Source organism: Festucalex cinctus, chromosome 3 (assembly GCF_051991245.1).
Source record: "Festucalex cinctus isolate MCC-2025b chromosome 3, RoL_Fcin_1.0, whole genome shotgun sequence".
NCBI classification, from domain to species: domain Eukaryota; kingdom Metazoa; phylum Chordata; class Actinopteri; order Syngnathiformes; family Syngnathidae; genus Festucalex; species Festucalex cinctus.
The window spans coordinates 8,182,362-8,204,228 of record NC_135413.1 but is presented as its reverse complement, the minus strand read 5'-3'; the positions used below and the strand labels follow the sequence as shown (position 1 = coordinate 8,204,228).

The window sequence follows — 21,867 nt, the reverse complement described above, 5'->3', positions numbered from 1 at the left end:
TTGCAAAACTTGCAGGCCAGAAATATGAAACATTTATCTGTTTTTTTAATACTTCATTTGTGACATGGGTGGGCTGAAGCATATTCCAGCTCACTTTTGACAAGAAGTGGGGTACACCCTGGATTGGCTGACTAAATCATAATACACATACTGCATTCACATTCACACCTTTAGACAGTTCCGACTCTTCGATGAAAACCTCAAATGTGCGTGTGTGGTTTTTTTTGTTTTTTGTTTTGTTTTGTTTTTTTTTGTCAGAGGAGGCAAGTGTACTTGCAGAAACCTCACATAAGCAATCCACTTTGCATTGCACACACCTTGGTTGACGCAGCACGCTTTTCCCCAGCAGCACATGCCTGCATGCATCTGCTATTTTATGTGTCTCGGGGCGCCCTTGTATTTGTTCAGATGGTCGAGGTCAAGCCAGTGCTCTGTCGACACCTGCCGTGTGAGGAGCCCGGGGCCACGGGACGAAGAGGAGGAGGAGGGACTGAGGCTGTCTGACCCCCTCTACACAAATTAAAATGATGAGGCTGATTTCTGGATAAGGGAGAAAATTCCCATAGTTTCTCCTAATAACATATTTAAAATGCGGGGAAAAATATTTCAGCAATAAATGCAGATCAAGTATAAGAAACTTGCCTCAAAATGGTTATTTGTTCTTATAGTGTAATTACATTGCAAAATTATTGTGCATAATGTACTTTTAGCTCCTTTACAGTGGAACAATACAATCATTTTTGATGAACACGTAGGCCTTCTATATTGTACGTGAATGTTAGTCATGATACTTGGAGAGCAAAGTATTTTTTTGAGGTTCTGGGCTAAGGCAGTGGTGTCAAAGTCCGGTCCTCGAGGGCCTGAGTCCTGCACGTTTTCGAGGTTTCCCCACGTTCAACACAGCTGATTCATATTTAAGCTCATCAGCAAGCTCTGCGGGAGCCCGATGATGATCCAGATCATTGAATCAGGTGTGTTGGAGTAGAGAAACCTCGAAAACATGCCGGACTCTGGCCCTCGAGGACCGGATCTTGACACATGTGGGCTAAGGGCAATTCTGTTTCCGAAGTGCTTGGTTGCCCTGAGTGACTGAATACGATGAGCAGACTAGTGTCCAATCAGCTTTCTGAAGTCATCCCTATTCTGCTCGCAGCCACTATAGGGGGCATTTGGGGTAGTGCGTTCTAACCAGCATTTCCAAATATTTAGAGTTGTGGTAACACATTTGATTTGAATGAAAATAGAGCCAATGAAGCTTATTGTTGCATGTCAAGCGCAATCATTGCATCCACAATGTCCACGACTCACTGTTTCAGAGTCCTTAATTGTCTGTGCTTGAGCTGGAGGTGTTGCTTCTTACACTCTGTGCTTTTTCTGCTCCATTTATCCCAGCAGCACAAATGCGTGCTGGCTGTTTTGTCCCCCGGGGTCGCATGCATATATTTTGCGGAGTGCAGTGTGTAAAGTCAACTGAGTCAGCTGATTTGTGGGTGTGTGTGTGCCTTTGTCTTTTCTACATTGTGGGGACCATGCACGCGTGATTTTCCAGGATTAACTACCATTGTGGGACCTTTAAGGCCCAAGACTTGGTTTTAGAGTTTAGGTTTGAATTGGGTTATGGTTGAGGTTAGGGTAAGGAATGGGGGTCGGCAATCATTTTTGATGGTTGAGTTTAGGGAAAGGGTTAGGGAAAAGCATTATGTCAATGAGAAGTCCCCACGATGATACAAAGACAAACGTGTGTGCGTGTGCGTGCGCATGTGTTGTTTATGGATGGTGAGGAAGTGTTAAGTGCTGCTGTGCGAGCGAAGCTAGTAAAGCCATTTAGCAGCCTCGTGAGGAGCACCGAAAGCTGGGCTGACGCCACTCTGACTGCTATTACAGACAACTTTAAGAGGTCGTAAAACATTTGGCTACTTCTCCTCTCATTCGGACTCAGTGTGTACAATTCGTGGATGTCTGTCAGCTATTATAACTAGGGATGTCACGATAAGGGCGATATCGTGATATTAAAACTGCCACAATATCGTCATCGTCATGTTCACAATATTTAAAAGGAACACATCTGTTAAAAAAAAGTCAGGTTGATTCCCATTTGTGCAGTTCTAGCACCCTCTCGTCTTGTTGGACCTCAGTGTAGCATTTGACACGATTGATCATAATATACTGTTAGACAGGCTGGAAACTTGGGTGGGGTTAAATGGAACAGTCCTTAAATGGTTCAGGTCTTATTTGGAGGAAAGGAGTTACTTTGTGACTATTGGAAATTTTGAATCTGATCGAAAGGCCATGACATGTGGGGTTCCTCAAGGGTCAGTCCTTGGACCCCTGTTGTTCAGTCTGTATATGTTACCTTTGGGTCAAATGCTTCAGAACGCAGATGTTGACTACCATAGTTATGCAGATGACACACAATTGTATTTATCAATGTCCCCAAATGACAGCAGTTCTATTAACGCATTGTGTCATTCTCTAGAGCAAATTAACAACTGGATGAACCAAAATTTCCTTTAGCTGAACGAAAACAAAACGGAGCTCATTGTTTTCGGCAATAAAGAAAAGAGGATTGCTGTTAAAAAAAAACAGCTTGAGTCACTGTCTTTAGAAACTAAAGACCAAGTTCGAAATCTTGGGGTACTAATAGACTCAGATCTGACCTTCAGCAATCATATTAAATTCATCACTAAAACAGCCTTTTACCAGCTGAAAAACATATCCAGACTGAAGGACTGCATGCTTCAAGCAGACCAAGAGAAGCTTATCCATGCTTTTATCTCCAGCAGACTAGATTACTGTAACGGTCTTCTGACTGGACTCTCTCAAAAGAACATGAGACAATTGCAGCTAATTCAGAACGCTGCAGCTCGAGTTCTGACCAAAACAAAGTGATCAGAACATATTACTCCAGTACTTAAGGATTTACACTGGCTCCCAGTCAGCTGTAGAATTGATTTTAAAGTTCTGCTACTCGTCTATAAATCACTAAATGGTTTGGGTCCTGAATATATCCAAGAAATGCTGATTGAGTACAAACCCAGCAGGGCTCTGAGATCTACAGACTTGGGCCAACTAGTGGAACCCAGAGTTCGAAGCAAACATGGTGAAGCTGCATTTAGCTATTATGCTGCACACAGATGGAATAGGCTGCCAACAGAAGTGAAGTCAGCCCCGAGTGTAAATGCTTTTAAATCCAGGTTAAAAACTTTGCTTTTTTCTTATACCTTTGATTAGGGACTTTTAAACAGCTTTAATTAAGTGTTTTTTTTATTATTTTAAACTTCCTTATGTTAAATGTTTTAAAGTTTGTTGAATAATGTTTTAAGATTGTTATTGTATGTTCTTTTTAGTAAATTTTGTAACCTATTTTCATTTATTTTTCTTCCTCTGAATGTTAACTACTGTTTCTTGATGCTTATGTGTTGTCTTTCCTTGTGTAAAGCACATTGAGTTGCCTTGTGTATGAAATGTGCTATACAAATAAACTTGCCTTGCCTTGCCTTGCCTCTTGTGGCTAGTTTATTAGTGGAATTAAATTTTCATTAAGGATGTTTTGGCCTTCTATGTTTAAAATCTATGCTAATTGTCAGATGAAGGGAAACCTAATTTGCTTGTGAAGAGATCAATGTGTGCTTGCATTAGAAAGTAAGTGCCTCAATATTGTTATTAGAGATTGTAGGTGGTTTATATGCATTGCTGTTATGTCCAAAAGCACAATATTGTGCTTTTTTTTTTTTTTTACTATGAGCTCTTTTTTTTTTTTTTACAATATTGTGATTTTTTTTTTAAATAACGCCAACGCCCCCACAATATCGTGATAATTATCGTATCGTGACCTTCATATCGTGATAATATCGTATCGTGACGTTTGGTATCGTTACATCCCTAATTATACGGAATGACATGCTGAGGATTTTACTCTAATCAAAATTGGTGCAGTATTTGGAGACGAAGATGGTCTTTTTCTTCCTCATTACGTCAGCAAACTCCCATTGAAGTGCGCGAAGGCTGCTTCCGTTTACGCACGGGATACGTCATCACGATCACGTGACCAGGATAATGGCGTTCACTACGGTATGTTCTTATTTTGATACTTAATTGGTTTAAACGAAAATTCAGTGAATACAATGCCAGAGATGTTTGCACTTTTATTCTTCATACACAATGCCTAATCCAATACTTGAAAATTAGTTATAATATAATATATAATATATATTGTGTCGCTTTAAGAGGCAAAGGCACTTAATAGTTTTGAAGAAAGTGCACTTAAAAACTAAGCTGTGTGTTTGCATTAACGTGATTTGAAAGACATAATTCAATTCAATCCTCTGTTACAATCTTTGTCAGAGTTTATGTTTGCTAGTAAAATTGATCTACTAACCTCGTAAAAACTGATAGCTGAAAAATTGTGAAAATTCTCAAACACTTTGAGGGCTGCCTGGAGTCTGCTGCTACCAACGACGCCTTAGCTTCATCAGTAGATATGCGATGAAACGTTACGTTTGGTTTACAGTACACCCTTGTCTATTTGTACAACCGACCATACAGCAAGATATGACCATTTTAGACCATAATCGATTAGATACAGGACTATATGCTGTATGAGTTTCAACAGTGTCAATATAGGCAATATACAATATACAAAGTGCATGCACAAAATAGGCTTACTTGGCTTGTTCTGTGGTCAACAGTCATTGTTCAGTTCAAGTTCATCGCCGAATCCCAATGAGTGCCCTTTTCCCGGAGAACTTTTGAGGAAAGGAAGTGTAACGAACTAAGTGGGGTTGTTGAGCACTATGATGTCTGACTGTTAGTGAACGCAACACAGGTCTCGCAGGAGGGAGGGAAGTAGGGTCGGAGGCGTGCAAGTTCAGTTAACGTTGTTTGTTGTACTTTTTTTTCCTGCTAGCATCGAGAGCTGTTGTACTGTGCTGGTTATATTGTAACTAGCACTGGCTAGCAGTCAATGCCTTTGCATCCCGGAGATAGAGGGCCGGCAAATGGCCATATTTCATGCCCGGGGAGGCTCCAGCGTTCTCGGCCATGCTCCGCGGTCCGTAGGAATGGTACAGCGAAAATATCATTAAAAGTGGTCGTCCTACTGGAGTAATCATCACGAAAACGGGGAATAATTTCGTCCCTCACTTTCAAGAAAGGAAGTACGAGAAAACATCAGTGGCTAGCTAGGGCTGTCCAAATAGGTCAGCAAACTTCATTGTTGGTTGAAACCTCTTGCGGCTTTTCTGCAATGTCATTTTTTCCCTTCTCCGGGTTGAGTTTACATCATGGGCACGAGCCAGTTCCGAATACTGTAAATTCCAACGAATTGGCAAATTGTGATTTTTTCATTTCATACACCACGGAACTGGTTACATTAAGTGTGCGCGTATCAACCTGTCCTGAATATTTCTGCTTTAATTTTATACCCACACAGTGGTATAAAATAATATTTAACATTGAAATTAATAATAAAAATACCCCAAAAATGTTTCGCTCGTGCCCTTACGGCCGCTCGCACGTGTCTTCAGCATGTCCACTACAAAAACTCACCGCTCGCCACTGCTGATTTATATTGCCCCCAGGTGGCTCAGCAGCAAAGTCCGTTGAATTGAAATAAAAACTTTACATTCTATTCACCATGTCCTTACTGTACGTTTTACAAAGTACAATATAGAGTGTGCTATTTTTGTTATGAAAAAATACATTAGATAGTTTTTGTTTGTTTTTTGTGGGGGCTGGAATAGATTAATGGATTTTCCCTTCATTGCAATTGGGAAACCCATTTGTGATCCTGGAAGGGGTGCTAATGTGACTTAAAAGGGTGAAAACAACATTTACATTTAGCGAACAAAGTGACCTCTGTTTTGATCTGTTGATTTTGATTCCTGTTTTTTTTTTTTTTTTTTTTTTTTTTTTTGGTACAATTCAATTTGCATTTGCATGCATTGTCAAAACCTACAGAGCCCCACCCCCAACAAAGTTGGATTGAAATCAACTGTGTGTGTCATTTTTTAGTCCTCCCACGAACTAACCAAGCAGCAAATGACGATCTTAACAATAGCTCCCGTCCTCATGTTCTCACCCTTGGTGGAGGTAATAAACTAGCAGAGTGAATTTAAAGTGTCGAGCCACACACATGTACACAATCACGCGCGCGCGCACACACACTGGCTGCTCTTAATGAGCTGACACAGTAGGTTATGCACCCCCCACTGTCCTCATAGAGGAAGAATCAGGTGCGTGTGCGTGCGTGTGTTTGGAAGGAAGGGGGAGGGAGGACAGCAGGTCTGGACAGGTTCTATGGTATGACATCATGCTGAGCTTTGCTATTCAATTAGGTACAATGTATGTACTGTATATGCGTTTGTGTGTTTGGGGGAGGGTCTACGCATGTGTGTTTGATTGGGAAAAATATGATTTTAATTATGACTCAGAGCAAGCGATGTTATTAGCTTGTGTTGTTGGGCTCTACAATATTTTTACACATTGCATCTATCATTTGTCATGACTCGAGTCATGCAGGAGTAATGTTTGGGTCTTGTCTCATGTCTGGGGTCACGCCTGGGTTAAGTTTGAGTAGAGCATGACTGGGCACCAGAGTTCACGACCCATTACGTGTCTGTTTTGGTATTGACGTAACAGCATCCAGTTTCAACTAGTTTTAGGCTATATGGTGTCTGGACTATATGATGTCAAGGATCTTTTATGCTATATGATGTTTGTTGATGTCAGGAACTATCTGTAATTACTGGGTTAACAGCCAATCAGAGAATTCCATGTCAGTACTGGTACTCACATGTCTAGCCACAACCAATGAGATCGATTGACTGTCTATATAAGGAAGGGTCTGAGAAGTGTGTGTGTTTTGCCGGATTATTGCTCACTGTTTCGCTGTGCTTCTCCGCTGCCTAAGGGGGGCTTGACGTGTCGCGATTCTTGATGCATTCTCGTTGATTTTAGTTTAGTCATGTTATGTGAATAAATAGTTAAAACCTTATTTGTGTCTGCGTTCTGGGATCCAACCCTTCAGCACACAACAGATTCATTTACCATGTATCCATGCGGTCATCTGTCCATCCATCCATGCAGCTATCAATCTTCCCATCCATTCATTCATCCATCCATCCATCCATCCATCCATCCATCCATCCATCCATCCATCCATCCATCCATCCATCCATCCATCCATCCATCCATCCATCCATCCATCCATCCATCCATCCAGTCTTCTGGCTCTATTTTTGTGCCCAGCGCAAGTCTAGTGCAAAGCGTAGTCGAACTGCATGGGTGAAGTTTTCTTTCCATTGATATTTTCATAGACATGCGGAAATAGAAAGGTGAATTTACGCCATTGTGGGAGTGAACAAAGCCGATTGCTTTCCAGCCAGTGGAAGTGACTCCTTTCTTTCATACCCTTTAAATTCAGTTTGCATTCAGTTTGCACGTCTTTATGTGCAGACCCACCCCTACAATGCCTTTGTGGAATAAACGCACGCCCACTTTCTCTGAGACCGCTATGGGATAGTAATAAAAGTAGCCTTTATCAGTAAACATTCTGTCCAAATGAATTCAAACCAATCAATTATCCTTCACATTTCCAATGCCAAAGTGCAATGACAATTGGCCTTCTTAAAATCCCACTGGCTGACACATGTGTAAACTACAAGTAAAATTTTTGCGCTGCTGAATCTAACTGAATAAATGGTGTAGTGGTTAGTGCGCTTGCCCTGTAAGCTGCAGATCCCCGATTCGTGGCCGGCTTACTTTTTTCCTCCCCCTTCTTCTTTCTTCTCTCTTCTTCCCTCTCCTCCCCTCCTCCGCTACAATTTTTTTCACCAAGGAGCTGTTTTGTTTCAAATGTTTATTGAAGAATTGATGGCTTGCATTCAGAGGAGAGCTCAAACGCAGAGCTCCAACAGCAGACTGCAGTTGGCTCGCCTGGGACGCGGCAACCACACGGTTTTACTTCCGCATTAGAGAAATAACCATCAAAACCCCTAATATTTCATTAAAAAAAAATTACATCGCTGTGGTGTCAAAGGTAAGATTGAATCATTATATGCCTATAGTTAACTGTGGAAGGGCTTAAAATACCATGATGTAATCCCTTTAAAAATACATTTATAAGGAACTGCAAGCGGATCTCCACTTGCGGATGATGCAAAGTTGGCTAGGGTGATCACAGAGGACCATGACAAGACCATCAACGGCAGAGCGCAGAATCTGTCTGCCTGCGCCTCAATCAAACTCACCAAATTCATATGACACCACCTGTGCCACGACTTAGACCTGCTTCGAGCTGGTCTAAAGTATAATCTACTTTCAGTCACCAAATTGTCAGATGCATCGGAGGCATGTAAAAGAAAACGCGTCCATCCTCCAGAGCCCCCAGCATGGTGCAGCATGACCTGCCAAATTCCCACACACCCAAAACCATAGAATTGTGAAGGCACATTTGCTAACCACTAGCCACTGTGCTGCTTCAATCTAAAAAGTTAGCGGTATACATTCCCTTTAAAAATGAAACATTACTTTTGTGTTTTTGCTTTGTTTGATATCCTGAACCTCAAGTTGGCTGTGGCGGCAAAGGTTAGAGGTGAGGGGTGATAGGTCACTGTCAGGAGACATACCAACCACACTATTACTGCACCTCCTCTCATCCCTGTCCCGAAACAGACGAGAATGACTGGAACAGCGACAGAGTGATGGATGGGTGGCGGGTTAATACACGCATACGAGCGCACACACAAACACACACCAAAGCCCAAAGGAAGGAAGGATGACTCGAGCACACTTTGAGAGAGAAAACTGGAAAGCAACGAGTGACAAAGAGAGACGACAAGGAGGAAGATGGGGGGTGAGAGGTTGTGATAGATGGAGTGGGAAGGAAAGGAAGGGGGCTGCTAGTGGATGCAGAGGAGGAGGCAGGGTAGGTTGAGAGGTCACGTGACCACACAGCAGCTGCAAGGCTGAGAGCAAGAGAGAGAGAGAGAGAGAGAGAGAGAGAGAGTCACAGAGGAGCACATAGACGACGAACAGGCGGAAGAGTGAGCAGGAGGGTGAGTGTTTGCGTATTTGAATTATGCACACATGCACATGTTACTACAAAATGTGCATGTGTGTGACTGCATAGTGTGTGTTTACGTGGTGCGGGACTATCAAGGGGATATGGCAGCAAGATTGTGGCGAGCAAAAGAACTGAAACAGCAAGCGGCGTGTTGTTGGCTTGAGTGAAATGAGCTCCCTGCGATCCGAGATAGATGAGAGTAAAGGAAGAGATGGGGGGAGGAGAAGTGTGTGCGTGTTTGGGGGTGAAGGGATGGTGAGAAAGAGAGTCTTATCACAACCTCAGCAGAGCCTCATCAGGATCTTTTTTTTTTTTTTTTTAACATGTTCATCACTCTCTTTCTGTCTAATGCTGTTCTACTGGCAGGAAGTAAAAAAGTACAGTTGCTGGAATGAAGTAGATTTGTCAGCTGTTTATATTGAGTTCTCTGTCTTTACATCTACTGGCTTATAGATTGTAAGCACTTTTGCCCCCTCTGAATGTGAATGTGTGTTTTTGCATGTGTACACATGGCAGGGTGTTGAGTAGCAGGTTGACAATCCATTTCTTTGTGCATCATTTCTTTGTGCATCATCTCTTGCCCTTTCACTCCAATGGATCTTTTTGGGTCCTATATGGTTGTGTGTGAATGTATGTGAAAGTACTAACACTGTATTCAATTGGAAGTTTAAAAAAAAAAAATATTTAAAAAGTACAAATTTGACTAATTTACTTCATGAGGTGAACTTCCGAAATATGTCACTTGACTACTAATTACGGTACATTACTTTTTGTATTAAAACTAGGGCTGTCAAAGTTAAAGCGTTAACAGATTAATTAATCACAGAAAATTGTCGCATTAATCACGTATTAACGCATATTAATCGCACTATTTTTTTTGGACCGCACTTGAGCCTTGAGCATTACCGCGGATGGTTACATTGAATGCTGTGCAGGTCAGTGATTAGGTCAATTTCCTATGCCTGTTGTTCCAAGATGAATGAGGGGTGACTCCAGTTGATTGAACAACACCCAGACGGGACCAGATAAAATAAAATAAATTTGCATTTTATTAATTAATAATTGTTGAATTGCGCCCAGTTGATATGATGCTGTTACCACGTTTTCGTCAGTATTTAGCACGTTCTTTGCAATATAATTGCTGAATTGCGCCGAATTGATATGATGCTGTTACGTTTTGAGCAATACACGCATGCATGCAGTTGTGTACATGCATTTAATCAATGTTTGCAAAATGCATTAATGTCAAAATATTACGGTATTTTTTAGTTTATATCATGCAAGTAATTTAGCTGATTAATCCTGATTAATCAAAATTAAAAAGTGTGATTAATCAGATTAAAAATTTTAATCATTTGACAGCACTAATTAAAACCTAATAAATTGTTACAAGAAGGACTTCTTTTTTGTTTTGTTTTTTTTACTAGTATGCTGGTATTTATAGAGGTTAGTCATTTTATTACGCTTGTACAAAAAGGTCAAACTTCCAAAATATGTCACTTTACATTGCAAAATCCTGCTTAATTTTTTAGCAAAACCATTATTTATAAAGAAAAATCCACATGCATATATGGCCATTTTGTTTATGAGTCCAAAAACAGCACACTTCCTAAATACCTGGATGTCATTTAACTAATTGTTGTGCAAAAAGATATTTTTGTTTTTGCCATAAAAATATAAATATTTTGACACAAGCCATTTCATTTTTACTTCTTCTTGAGAAAAGAGGCAAACTTCCAAATTGTGTAGTTTTACTACTGATTACTCCACTGTATGAAATTATACAAAATTGTTACGCAAAAATGTCTTTTTATAGTGTTGGTTGCCTTGAAGAAACAGTCACAGACATAGCCATTTATCATGAAAAATATGTCACTACTACCTACAATACATTAAGTTATGAGAGTAAATGCAGTTTAGCATTTTTTTTTTAAAGCAAAACTTCACTAATGTCACAGTTTAGCTTAGGGCCTGTTACTAGCCGGGTGGGTAACATTGTGAAGAATGCAGTATCATTCTAGTGGGGTTTTGGGGTGACACCGAGATGAACGGGTGGACAGGAATCAGGGGAACAACACACAGACAGGGCACAACGCAAGGAAACACACAAACACACATGAACAAAAGCTATACTTTAGCATGGAGCTAACACTCCTGAATTTCGGGCCACTCTCCCGATATCCGATTGCTCTAGAGCAAAATCGAATGATTTATGGCCAAATGAATGGATCGAGAGTTATGGCGAAAGTCACATGAATGAGAAGTGGGCTTAAAGATGACCAGTCGACCTGTGGCGAAGGTATGATGCACTAAAAACCAGGGGTGGGAGAACTGGGTCCTCAAGGGCCGTAGTCCCGCAGGTTTTGGAGGTTTCCCTCTAACACAAGCTGATTCCAGCTGGACTAAGTCATTTGTGACATTGGTGGACTAAGTCGGGAGCACAACCACACAGAATGACACCTACACTAACTCATTCATTGCCTTTGACAAGTATACTTGCCATTTTATAGGAAATAAACACAGTTTCAGAGTCCATGGGAGAAATGGCTGTATTTTGGCAAACCTAAATTTTTCTGCTGTCAATTATAAAAGAACGGGACGGGACAAAAAGTAGGGAGTCTATTCTGTTATTTGGTAGATTCGGTTTATATATAATTATTGAATGTAATATCACGCGAGTATTGGAAATGTAAAAATTTTCTATAATGACTGGCAGTGAATGAGCTAAAAACAAAAACAACAAAAAAAAAAAAAAAAAAAAAAAAAAAACGCCACGAAACAATGTGGACCGTAACAGGGCATCAAGTATGACATATGCCGAGATAGGTAGGTAGTTAGGTAGGTAGATAAGATAGATAGCTCGCCAAACGTCGGCCAGACATTCGGCAATGATTTTAATGGTTATTATTACCATGTTCAAAATTTCCTTGGGACACCAGAAACAGTTGGCGACCATTAAAACTATTGCCGAATGTCAGGCAAATGACTTTGCGACCTTGAACAAACTTTAACTAAAAATCATTTTACACTCGCAAATGTTAGCCGCTTAGTCGGAGACAGGCTTCAGAATGTGACAGCACCATCGACTGGTCTGGCATGTATATTACAGGCTGTTTGGACTCGACTAAAATGATGAACGAAACATTGCACAGTGTCCAAGTGTTTACCACTGCTTATTGCTTGTATGTGCGAAGGATGAGTGTGCATGTGCGTGTGGTGATAATGAGGTCATGGCTGTAGTGAGCGAGCAGGGGGGTAGGGTTGTTGTATTGTAGGGAGCTGCTGGCTAATTCCAGCTGTAATTAACATTAGTGGGTCAGTGAGAGGGTTAAAAGGAGGGGGTCGGGCGGATTGGGACAAAGGTTGCTCCAGCCTACGTTTGCGCTAAGTGTGCCCACTAATCAATAGATTCACGTTCAGCCTAATTGGCCCCGGGGAAATTTGTGTTTGGACGTCACATGAAGAGATACACGCAATTACGTTGCATTAAGAGACATAAAAGCATCTACACGTGCACTCACCTCCTTGTATTCCCCCCGCTTTTATGCGGGAGGCACACAAATAGAGTTCTTAATGTTATTCAGGGATCTTGGATGCAATCAGAATTGTGGAGTGGTTACCCGAATACGCCACATAAAGAGGAGCTGGATATTTGTAGGAAAGCAAAAATAGCATACATAGTACATAGAGTACAATGGTACCTTGACATATGAGTTGAATTTGTTGCATAACACAATTTACTTGTAAATGAAATATTTTTTCTCATTGAAGTGAATTGAAACTACAGTAATAGTACAGTACTAGTCTCCCCAAATCCACCACAATTTGTTTTGTGTTTTAATGAAGAAAAATAACGCTGCATTGTAAAAAAACAAATGAAAAACCCCCCCAGAATATAACAGGTGAAAATTTGTGGTAGAGACTACAACAGGCATAGGAAATGCCGTGCATTGACCTAATCACTGACCTGCGCAGCCTTCGATGGAACCATCCGCGGTTACGTTCAAGGCTCAAGTGCGCTAAAAAAAAAAAAAAAAAATTAATTTGTGATTAATGCAACATTTTTCTGTGATTAATTAATCTATTAACGCTTTAACTTTGACAGCCCTAATTAAGACATTTTTTTTGTTTTTTTTGGAATAATTCCTTAGAGCCTATTCTCAATCTCTGGCTCACACAGTTCTCCAAAAAAAGACGCAAAGCATGTTTGCTTGTTATCTGTGTCTGCCAGTTTAATCATACCTGCCACCAGTCTTTCTCAAATTGGGGGATGCGCTGTGACAACAGAGGGTGCGTGTGAACCCAGGGAACTTGTTTTCTTTGCTGTACGGAAATTAAAATACCAGAACAATCAAAAACAAACAGATCAATAAAGTCAAGTCTAAGTCTAAGAATGACCAAACAAACCCATACATTTAATTTAACAAAAGTCCGCTGGATTAACACTAACATATACTTAGAGGCTATACTTTCCTTTACTAACCAACCAAAATGACCTGGAAGTACTTGAAGGAAAGGTTGCCGAATTCTAGGTTCCTCCTTCTGACCAACTTTTACGAAAGGATGTTGCCCACAATGGGTATAGGCAAACGAGGTGGTCACCTAGGGCGCCATCGAGAGGAGGGGGTTCCAAATAAACACAAACGATACCAAATGTTTCCCACCTCATTTCTTTTAAAATAAAATGTTATACAGCTAAAATAGTTTGAATAATAATTAGTTTTTGTTTTTTTTTAATGATTTTTAGTCCAAATAAATGATTATGAGATCATGACTTCTCACCCACTGTTGCTGTTTTCAGTGAAAGGTAGGGGAAGGGTCGCACATCATCTCAGAGTGTTAGCGCTATCAATAGATGGATGGTACGCTTGTGTTGTCTATACATCAAAAACTGTCAAGGCTTGTGGGGGATTGAGGACCCAAGTGGAGGGGAGGCAGAGGGAGGAGGCCGAGGCAATGTACAAAAAAAAAAGGGCTTTATTACTTATGTAAAAATAACGTGGTGCACAAGGTGCAGACAGGAAACGACAAAAACAAAAGTCCTAAATCAACGCAAACTCAAATAACAAGGCAAGACGGGAGAAACTGCAAAACGTGGAATCGACAATGGACCAACAAGAACTCAACTGAAAACAGGTGACTAAATACACACAAACTAATTACACAACAAGTGACACCTGGACAAGACACACGTGGGTGAGGGAACTGATTGGCTGAACACAAGGGTGCGGGATGACAAGCACAGGTGAACATGATCACACTAAAACGAGACACTGACAAGGAAAACAACTGAAGTGATCAACAAAGAAACCTTAACAAAAACCCAACCCAAACCATGACAGAACCCCCCCCCTCAAGGACGGATCCCAGACGTCCCAAAACCAAAAGCAGGACAATACAAAAGCCCAAAAACAGGGTGGGAGGAAGGGGGCATGGAGGCGGAAACATGGCCCACCCATCCGGCCCAGACTAGGGCTGTTCAGGAGGGCATCCATGACGCCAGACGAGAGCGTCCCGGCGGGGCCGAGCAGGAGGGCGTCCATGACGCCAGACGAGAGCGTCCCGGCGGGGCCGAGCAGGAGGGCGTCCATGACACCAGACGAGAGAGTCCCGGCGGGGCCGAGCAGAAGGGCGTCCATGACGCCAGAGGAGAGCGTCCCGGCGGGGCCGAGCAAGAGGGCGTCCATGACGCCAGACGAGAACGTCCCGGCGGGGCCGAGCAGGAGGGCGTCCATGACGCCAGACGAGAACGTCCCAGCGGGGCCGAGCAGGAGGGCGTCCATGACGCCAGACGAGAGCGTCCCAGCGGGGCCGAGCAGGAGGGCGTCCATGACGCCAGACGAGAGCGTCCCAGCGGGGCCGAGCAGGAGGGCGTCCGAGACGCCCGACGAGAGAGGCCCGGCGGGGCCGTGCAGGAGGGCGTCCGAGACGCCCGACGAGAGAGGCCCGGCGGGGCCGTGCAGGTGGGCGTCCGAGGCGCCCGAAGAGGAGCAGAGGCGGCGGCCACAGGGCATGCCCCGCCAGGTGAGGAGCAGGAGGCGGCGGTCGCAGGACGTGCGCCGCCAGGCGAGGAACAGGAGGCGGCGGCTGCTGGGTGGGCGCTGCCGGAACTGGGGCTGGAGAAGGCGGCCGCTGGCTGGGCGTTGCGGGAACTGGGGCTGGAGAAGGCGGCCGCTGGCTGGGTGTTCCTGGAACTCGGGCTGGAGAAGGCGGCCGCTGGCCAGACGCCGCTGGAGCAGGAACTGGAACGGGTGGCGGCCGCTGGCCGGACGCCGCCGGAACAGGAACTGGAGCGGGTGGCGGCCGCTGGCCGGATGCCGCCGGAACAGGAACTGAAGCGGATGGCGGCCGCTGGCTTGGCGCCGCCGGAGCAGAAACTGGAGCGGGTGGCGGCCGCTGGTCGGACGCTGCCGTAACAGGAACTGAAGCGGGTAGCAGTCGCTGGCCGGGTGCCGCCGGAACAGGAACTGAAGCGGGTGGCGGTCTCTGGCCGGGTGCCGCCGGAACAGGAACTGAAGCGGATGGCGGCCGCTGGCTTGGCGCCTCCGGAGCAGGAACTGGAGCGGGTGGCGGCTGCAGTGCGCCAGCCCACACCTCTCTGGCCAAAGCCAGACGTCGCATGGCTTCGTTCACTGAAGCCTCTGTTGAAAGTCTGAGGAGACGCATCTCCTCAGCCTTACGCAACCACTTTGTTGCACCCTCCGGGTCCATTGTTGGTTGGTCCATTCTGTCAAGGCTTGTGGGGGATTGAGGATCCAAGTGGAGGGGAGGCAGATGGAGGAGGCCGAGGCAATGTACAAACAAAAAAAGGGCTTTATTACTTATGTAAAAATAACGTGGTGCACAAGGTGCAGACAGGAAACGACAAAAACAAAGGTCCTAAATCAACGCAAACTCAAATAACAAGGCAAGACGGGAGAAACTGCAAAACGTGGAATCGACAATGGACCAACAAGAACTCATCTGAAAACAGGTGACTAAATACACACAAACTAATTACACAACAAGTGACACCTGGACAAGACACACGTGGGTGAGGGAACTGATTGGCTGAACACAAGGGTGCGGGATGACAAGCACAGGTGAACATGATCACACTAAAACGAGACACTGACAAGGAAAACAACTGAAGTGATCAACAAAGAAACCATAACAAAAACCCAACCCAAACCATGACAGAACCCCCCCCCCCCCCCTCAAGGACGGATCCCAGACGTCCCAAAACCAAAAGCAGGACAATACAAAAGCCCAAAAACAGGGTGGGAGGAAGGGGGCATGGAGGCGGAAACATGGCCCACCCATCCGGCCCAGACTAGGGCTGTTCAGGAGGGCGTCCATGACGCCAGACGAGAGCGTCCCGGCGGGGCCGAGCAGGAGGGCGTCCATGACGCCAGACGAGAGCGTCCCGGCGGGGCCGAGCAGGAGGGCGTCCATGACGCCAGACGAGAGCGTCCCGGCGGGGCCGAGCAGGAGGGCGTCCATGACGCCAGACGAGAACGTCCCGGCGGGGCCGAGCAGGAGGGCGTCCATGACGCCAGACGAGAGCGTCCCGGCGGGGCCGAGCAGGAGGGCGTCCGAGACGCCCGACGAGAGAGACCCGGCGGGGCCGTGCAGGAGGGCGTCCGAGACACCCGACGAGAGAGGCCCGGCGGGGCCGTGCAGGTGGGCGTCCGAGGCGCCCGAAGAGGAACAGAGGCGGCGGCCACAGGGCATGCCCCGCCAGGTGAGGAGCAGGAGGCGGCGGTCGCAGGACGTGCGCCGCCAGGCGAGGAACAGGAGGCGGCGGCTGCTGGGTGGGCGCTGCCGGAACTGGGGCTGGAGAAGGCGGCCGCTGGCTGGGCGTTGCGGGAACTGGGGCTGGAGAAGGCGGCCGCTGGCTGGGTGTTGCTGGAACTCGGGCTGGAGAAGGCAGCCGCTGGCCAGACGGCGCTGGAGCAGGAACTGAAACGGGTGGCGGCCGCTGGCCGGACGCCGCCGGAACAGGAACTGAAGCGGATGGCGGCCGCTGGCTTGGCGCCTCCGGAGCAGAAACTGGAGCAGGTGGCGGCCGCTGGTCGGACGCTGCCGTAACAGGAACTGAAGCGGGTAGCAGTCGCTGGCCGGGTGCCGCCGGAACAGGAACTGAAGCGGGTGGCGGTCTCTGGCCGGGTGCCGCCGGAACAGGAACTGAAGCGGATGGCGGCCGCTGGCTTGGCGCCTCCGGAGCAGGAACTGGAGCGGGTGGCGGCTGCAGTGCGCCAGCCCACACCTCTCTGGCCAAAGCCAGACGTCGCATGGCTTCGTTCACTGAAGCCTCTGTTGGAAGTCTGAGGAGACGCATCTCCTCAGCCTTACGCAACCACTTTGTTGCACCCTCCGGGTCCATTGTTGGTTGGTCCATTCTGTCAAGGCTTGTGGGGGATTGTGGACCCAAGTGGAGGGGAGGCAGATGGAGGAGGCCGAGGCAATGTACAAACAAAAAAAGGGCTTTATTACTTATGTAAAAATAACGTGGTGCACAAGGTGCAGACAGGAAACGGCAAAAACAAAAGTCCTAAATCAACGCAAACTCAAATAACAAGGCAAGACGGGAGAAACTGCAAAACGTGGAATCGACAATGGACCAACAAGAACTCATCTGAAAACAGGTGACTAAATACACACAAACTAATTACACAACAAGTGACACCTGGACAAGACACACGTGGGTGAGGGAACTGATTGGCTGAACACAAGGGTGCGGGATGACAAGCACAGGTGAACATGATCACACTAAAACGAGACACTGACAAGGAAAACAACTGAAGTGATCAACAAAGAAACCATAACAAAAACCCAACCCAAACCATGACAAAAACCTTTACAATGAAATGTCCAAGCCTTCAGGTGCTGCATTAAGAAAGCGGTGAAAGGAAGAGGAGGATAAACAGACCCAGGGTAGAGTTATGTATGTTAGTCAATCATCATTGTCTATAAAAAATAAACACGAAAACAGCGTTAGCTTCTTAGCTTGCTTGTAAACTTGTTTACTCCACAATTATATCCATGCTACTCTGCGCACCAGAACAAGACAATGTTTGCTGGATTCAAAAGAAAGCATTCATTCCAGTCCAGATACCTGCAAATAGATTTGCGTAAAGCATTGTTTCACATAACCACGTTCATTTATTCAAGATAAGAATTGTGTGCTAGTTTAATGTAAATAAATATATTTATTTACATTCATATTTGTAAAGGCATACTGAAGTTTGTATATTTATACAGAGGTGGGCGCATCAATACATTTTGAGCATTCGGCAATCGTCAACAGTTGGGACACCCTTCCATCATCGTCAATCCATCAAAATTTCAAGATAAACCATCAATCCGTCATTCGTCGATTGCTCACCAAAATGAGAGTCCGTCTATAGCCGGGTTTACATGGAGACTTTTTGGTAATTCTGATTGAAATCATTCTGAATGAAGATCTCTGGTCGCCTGTTTACATGTGACATGATCCATTCCGATCTGCCGTTTATATGCTCCCCCGTTTAATCGATCAGCCGCCACAGCCGCGGGGTGCACGGACATTGATTACATTGTAGCGAGCAGTGACGGGAGTCGGAGGCAGAGTGTTGAAGTCCGGAGCCAAAGACCGGCGGTTTATTGATATCAGCTTCTCATCGTTTAACAGCAACAACCCACTCTGTGCGAGGCTCACAGACCTACCAACATTTTGTTCTTTTATCCTTTCATCCTTTCATCCTTTCATCCCAACAAACTCCCCCTTCGTCCCAACGTTCCGTGGGTGAATTATGTTCTGATCACTACACAAGCCCCCCCAGAATTCACCCACAATCAAACTCCGGATGACGGGGCGGCAACTGCCGGACCCCTGCGGGTACATGACCCAGGGAGCGAGGGCGGGAGGGACACAGCAGAAACACCAGAACAGACCCGCGCACCAACTGGCGGGGATGCAGGAACAACTGGATGGGACCCCACACGGTCCACAAGGCGCAGCCCAGGGGGGCGGCCGCGGCGGGGGGCGCGGGGTGATCCAAGGGGTCAACATGGTCAACATGAGCCGGTTTAACTTGCAACCCGGTGTCGGAGCCCCGAAGCGACTGGGTGTCACGGTCGGAAGCCTGGTCGGCCGACATCCGGGAAAAGTCGAGGCCCAGCGGTATCGTGTTGACGGCTGCCCTGGACAGACAATCCGCGACCACGTCGTCCTTGCCAGCGATATGTCGGATGTCCGTGGTGTATCCAGATATGAACGACAACTGTCGCTGTTGCCGCGCGGACCACGGCTCGGACAACTTCGACATGGAGAAGGCGAGCGGCATGTGATCGACGAAGACCATGAACTCATGGCCCTCCAGGATGAAGTGGAAGAGGCGGATGAACCTGTGGCAAAAAGTCACCATCCCGAGGAACTCCCGAAGACCCTGGGCCGTCCGGGGTCGAGGAAAAGCGGCAACAGCTTCCACTTTTGCCGGGAGCGGGGTGGCGCCGTCCTCGTTGATGAGGTGGCCGAGGTATTGGATGGAGGGCACACCAAAGACACATTCTGTCGTAGTGCCGTAGGTCCGGATCGGTGCATCGTTGGCCGCTGACAGGTGAGTGCCCCTGGCAGCACCTTCAGCCGAGGCAGGCAACACGCTTCTGCGGGCGCCGGAGTCACAGAGGAACTCGAGTCTGGAGAGGGTGTCCACGACAAACAGCAGCCGGCACTCTGCGCCCCCACTCACAGCTGCAACTGAGTGGAGGCGTCGCCGTTTCCCGGCGCAACAAAGGAGCAAGGGGCGCGGCACCTCTTCGCCTTGGTACCAAAACGTGCGTGAAAATAGCATAAGCCAGGGGCCGATCGGCCATCCACGGCAGCGCGTACCTTATGAGGTGCCGTTGCGGCCGCCGGGACCGGGAAGGCGAGTGCAGAGGCCAAGACCTCGTGGTTGTGCCGCTGGGTGGCCAGGAAAAAGCGGTCAGCTTCTTCCGCCAGAGCACGTGGCTCGGAGATGGTAGTGTTCGCTAGCGCCGTAGCTCTGGCCGCCGTGGAGCTCCCGAGCGCGGCCTCGACGTGGTAGTAGCGCGTGGAATCGTCCGTAATTCCACGGATGGCAAACTGAGCTTCAGCTTGTACAAACCACGTCGCCGCGGCCGACTCCCAAAACTCCGGTAACTTGAGATCAGCGGAGTTCGCCATGTCGCTCAATTCGATCAAATTCTCAGCCTCGGAAACGTCAACGAGGCGAATGTCGGGGTCACCAATGTAGCGAGCAGTGACGGGAGTCGGAGGCAGAGTGTTGAAGTCCGGAGCCAAAGACCGGCGGTTTATTGATATCAGCTTCTCATCGTTTAACAGCAACAACCCACTCTGTGCGAGGCTCACAGACCTACCAACATTTTGTTCTTTTATCCTTTCATCCTTTCATCCTTTCATCCCAACAAACTCCCCCTTCGTCCCAACGTTCCGTGGGTGAATTATGTTCTGATCACTACAACATGATTTATCAAGATGGAGTTCATTCGTCATTTAGCACAGTAGTTGTGATCGTGTTAACACTTTTACTGAAGCAACATCTTGAAAAAAACAAGTTTCAAGTACTTAAAAAGGTAAAACGTAAAAACGTTCTCTCCTCCTAGACAGGCTCTGGGGAGGCGCCGCCATTTTAGTGGGTGGAAACAATGACGTCATGACGCATTTATGTCAAGAGAGAGCATGCGCATGCCGGATGCAGCCTCACCATTCCGAATGACGTGTATACATGACGCTCGTTCGGATTGACGAAAAGTTTACTTTAAAAGTGTCACCTAAAAAAAAGAGAATTCAACTTTGAACACTTTAAAATATTTAACCGAACCATACTTCATGGTATGTAGCTATAATAGCATAATATTGATGAAAGTCTACTAGCTTAATGCTAACATATAATGTTCAAACAACAGTTATTTTATAACACACGGAGCAGCGACTACATACAATATAAATACAATATTCACTGGCATGTGTTCTCTCTGTGCTGTTGGAAGTGGGAACATACAATTTTTAGTACAATTCCCTATATAATTAGCCCCGGATAATTTCCGATAAATTCCGAGCTTACGCCATAAGTCAAAATGGTGGTCTTACTCGGTGAAATGACCCTCTCTGTCCATTGAAAGCATTGGCCTTTGGATCATTGTGATTTGATTTGTAAGTATTATTTTGATTTCAAAATGTGATGAAATGTCATTTGACTACTTTAACAATCTTCCTGGTTTGTATGCTAGTCACAGGAAAAGGTGATACAATAAAATCTTTGTTTTCACCGTGTGGAGGAAGCATTTGTATTGCGGAAATAATACAAATGCCCAAATGTTCAGAACTGTCAATTGGTAACAATATGCCTTCATTTGTGATTGACATCTCTGTCTTAACAGGCTCTTCCGCCTTTGTGACGGTCAAGGGGTGGTTTTGTGTCAGATAGAGCGCTGACAGTCTGACCCTAATAGCAAATCACACACATGAGCGCACGCGTGTCCATTTCCTCAAGGGAATTTGCTGCCGGCGTCTTTAAGACCTCTGGATTGTCTACATGCGAGTGGCACTGCAGCTTGTACGAACAAGCTCATACGTGAACATGTATTGCAGATGCGCTGATAGGTGGCACCCAAGCTAAACCACTACTTACTTTTTGCATCTTCAACGTTTGGAACTCACTGTCTGGGATTATTTTGGAAGAGGTGAAGCCTGGTTTCATGGGCGGGGCCATCTCTGCATTTACTCAACTCAACTTTATTTATAAAGCGCTTTAAGAACAGGCATTGCTGTTTTTTACGTGTTTTAAAAGTTTTACAAT

General features: G+C 45.8%; 1 protein-coding gene across 4 annotated transcripts in view; it reads left to right on the top strand.

The window, feature by feature from the left end:
- Positions 1-21,867, top strand: part of LOC144015557 (genetic suppressor element 1-like) — an 84,946-nt gene that overhangs the window by 29,701 nt on the left and 33,378 nt on the right. The window contains exon 1 of one of the 4 annotated variants that reach the window (XM_077515652.1): positions 8,978-9,056. The exons of the other annotated variants lie outside the window; for them this stretch is intronic. The gene's annotated coding sequence lies outside the window, so the exon portion shown is untranslated. Of the gene's footprint in view, positions 1-8,977; positions 9,057-21,867 lie in introns of those variants that run through there. 4 annotated transcript variants of the gene reach the window in all.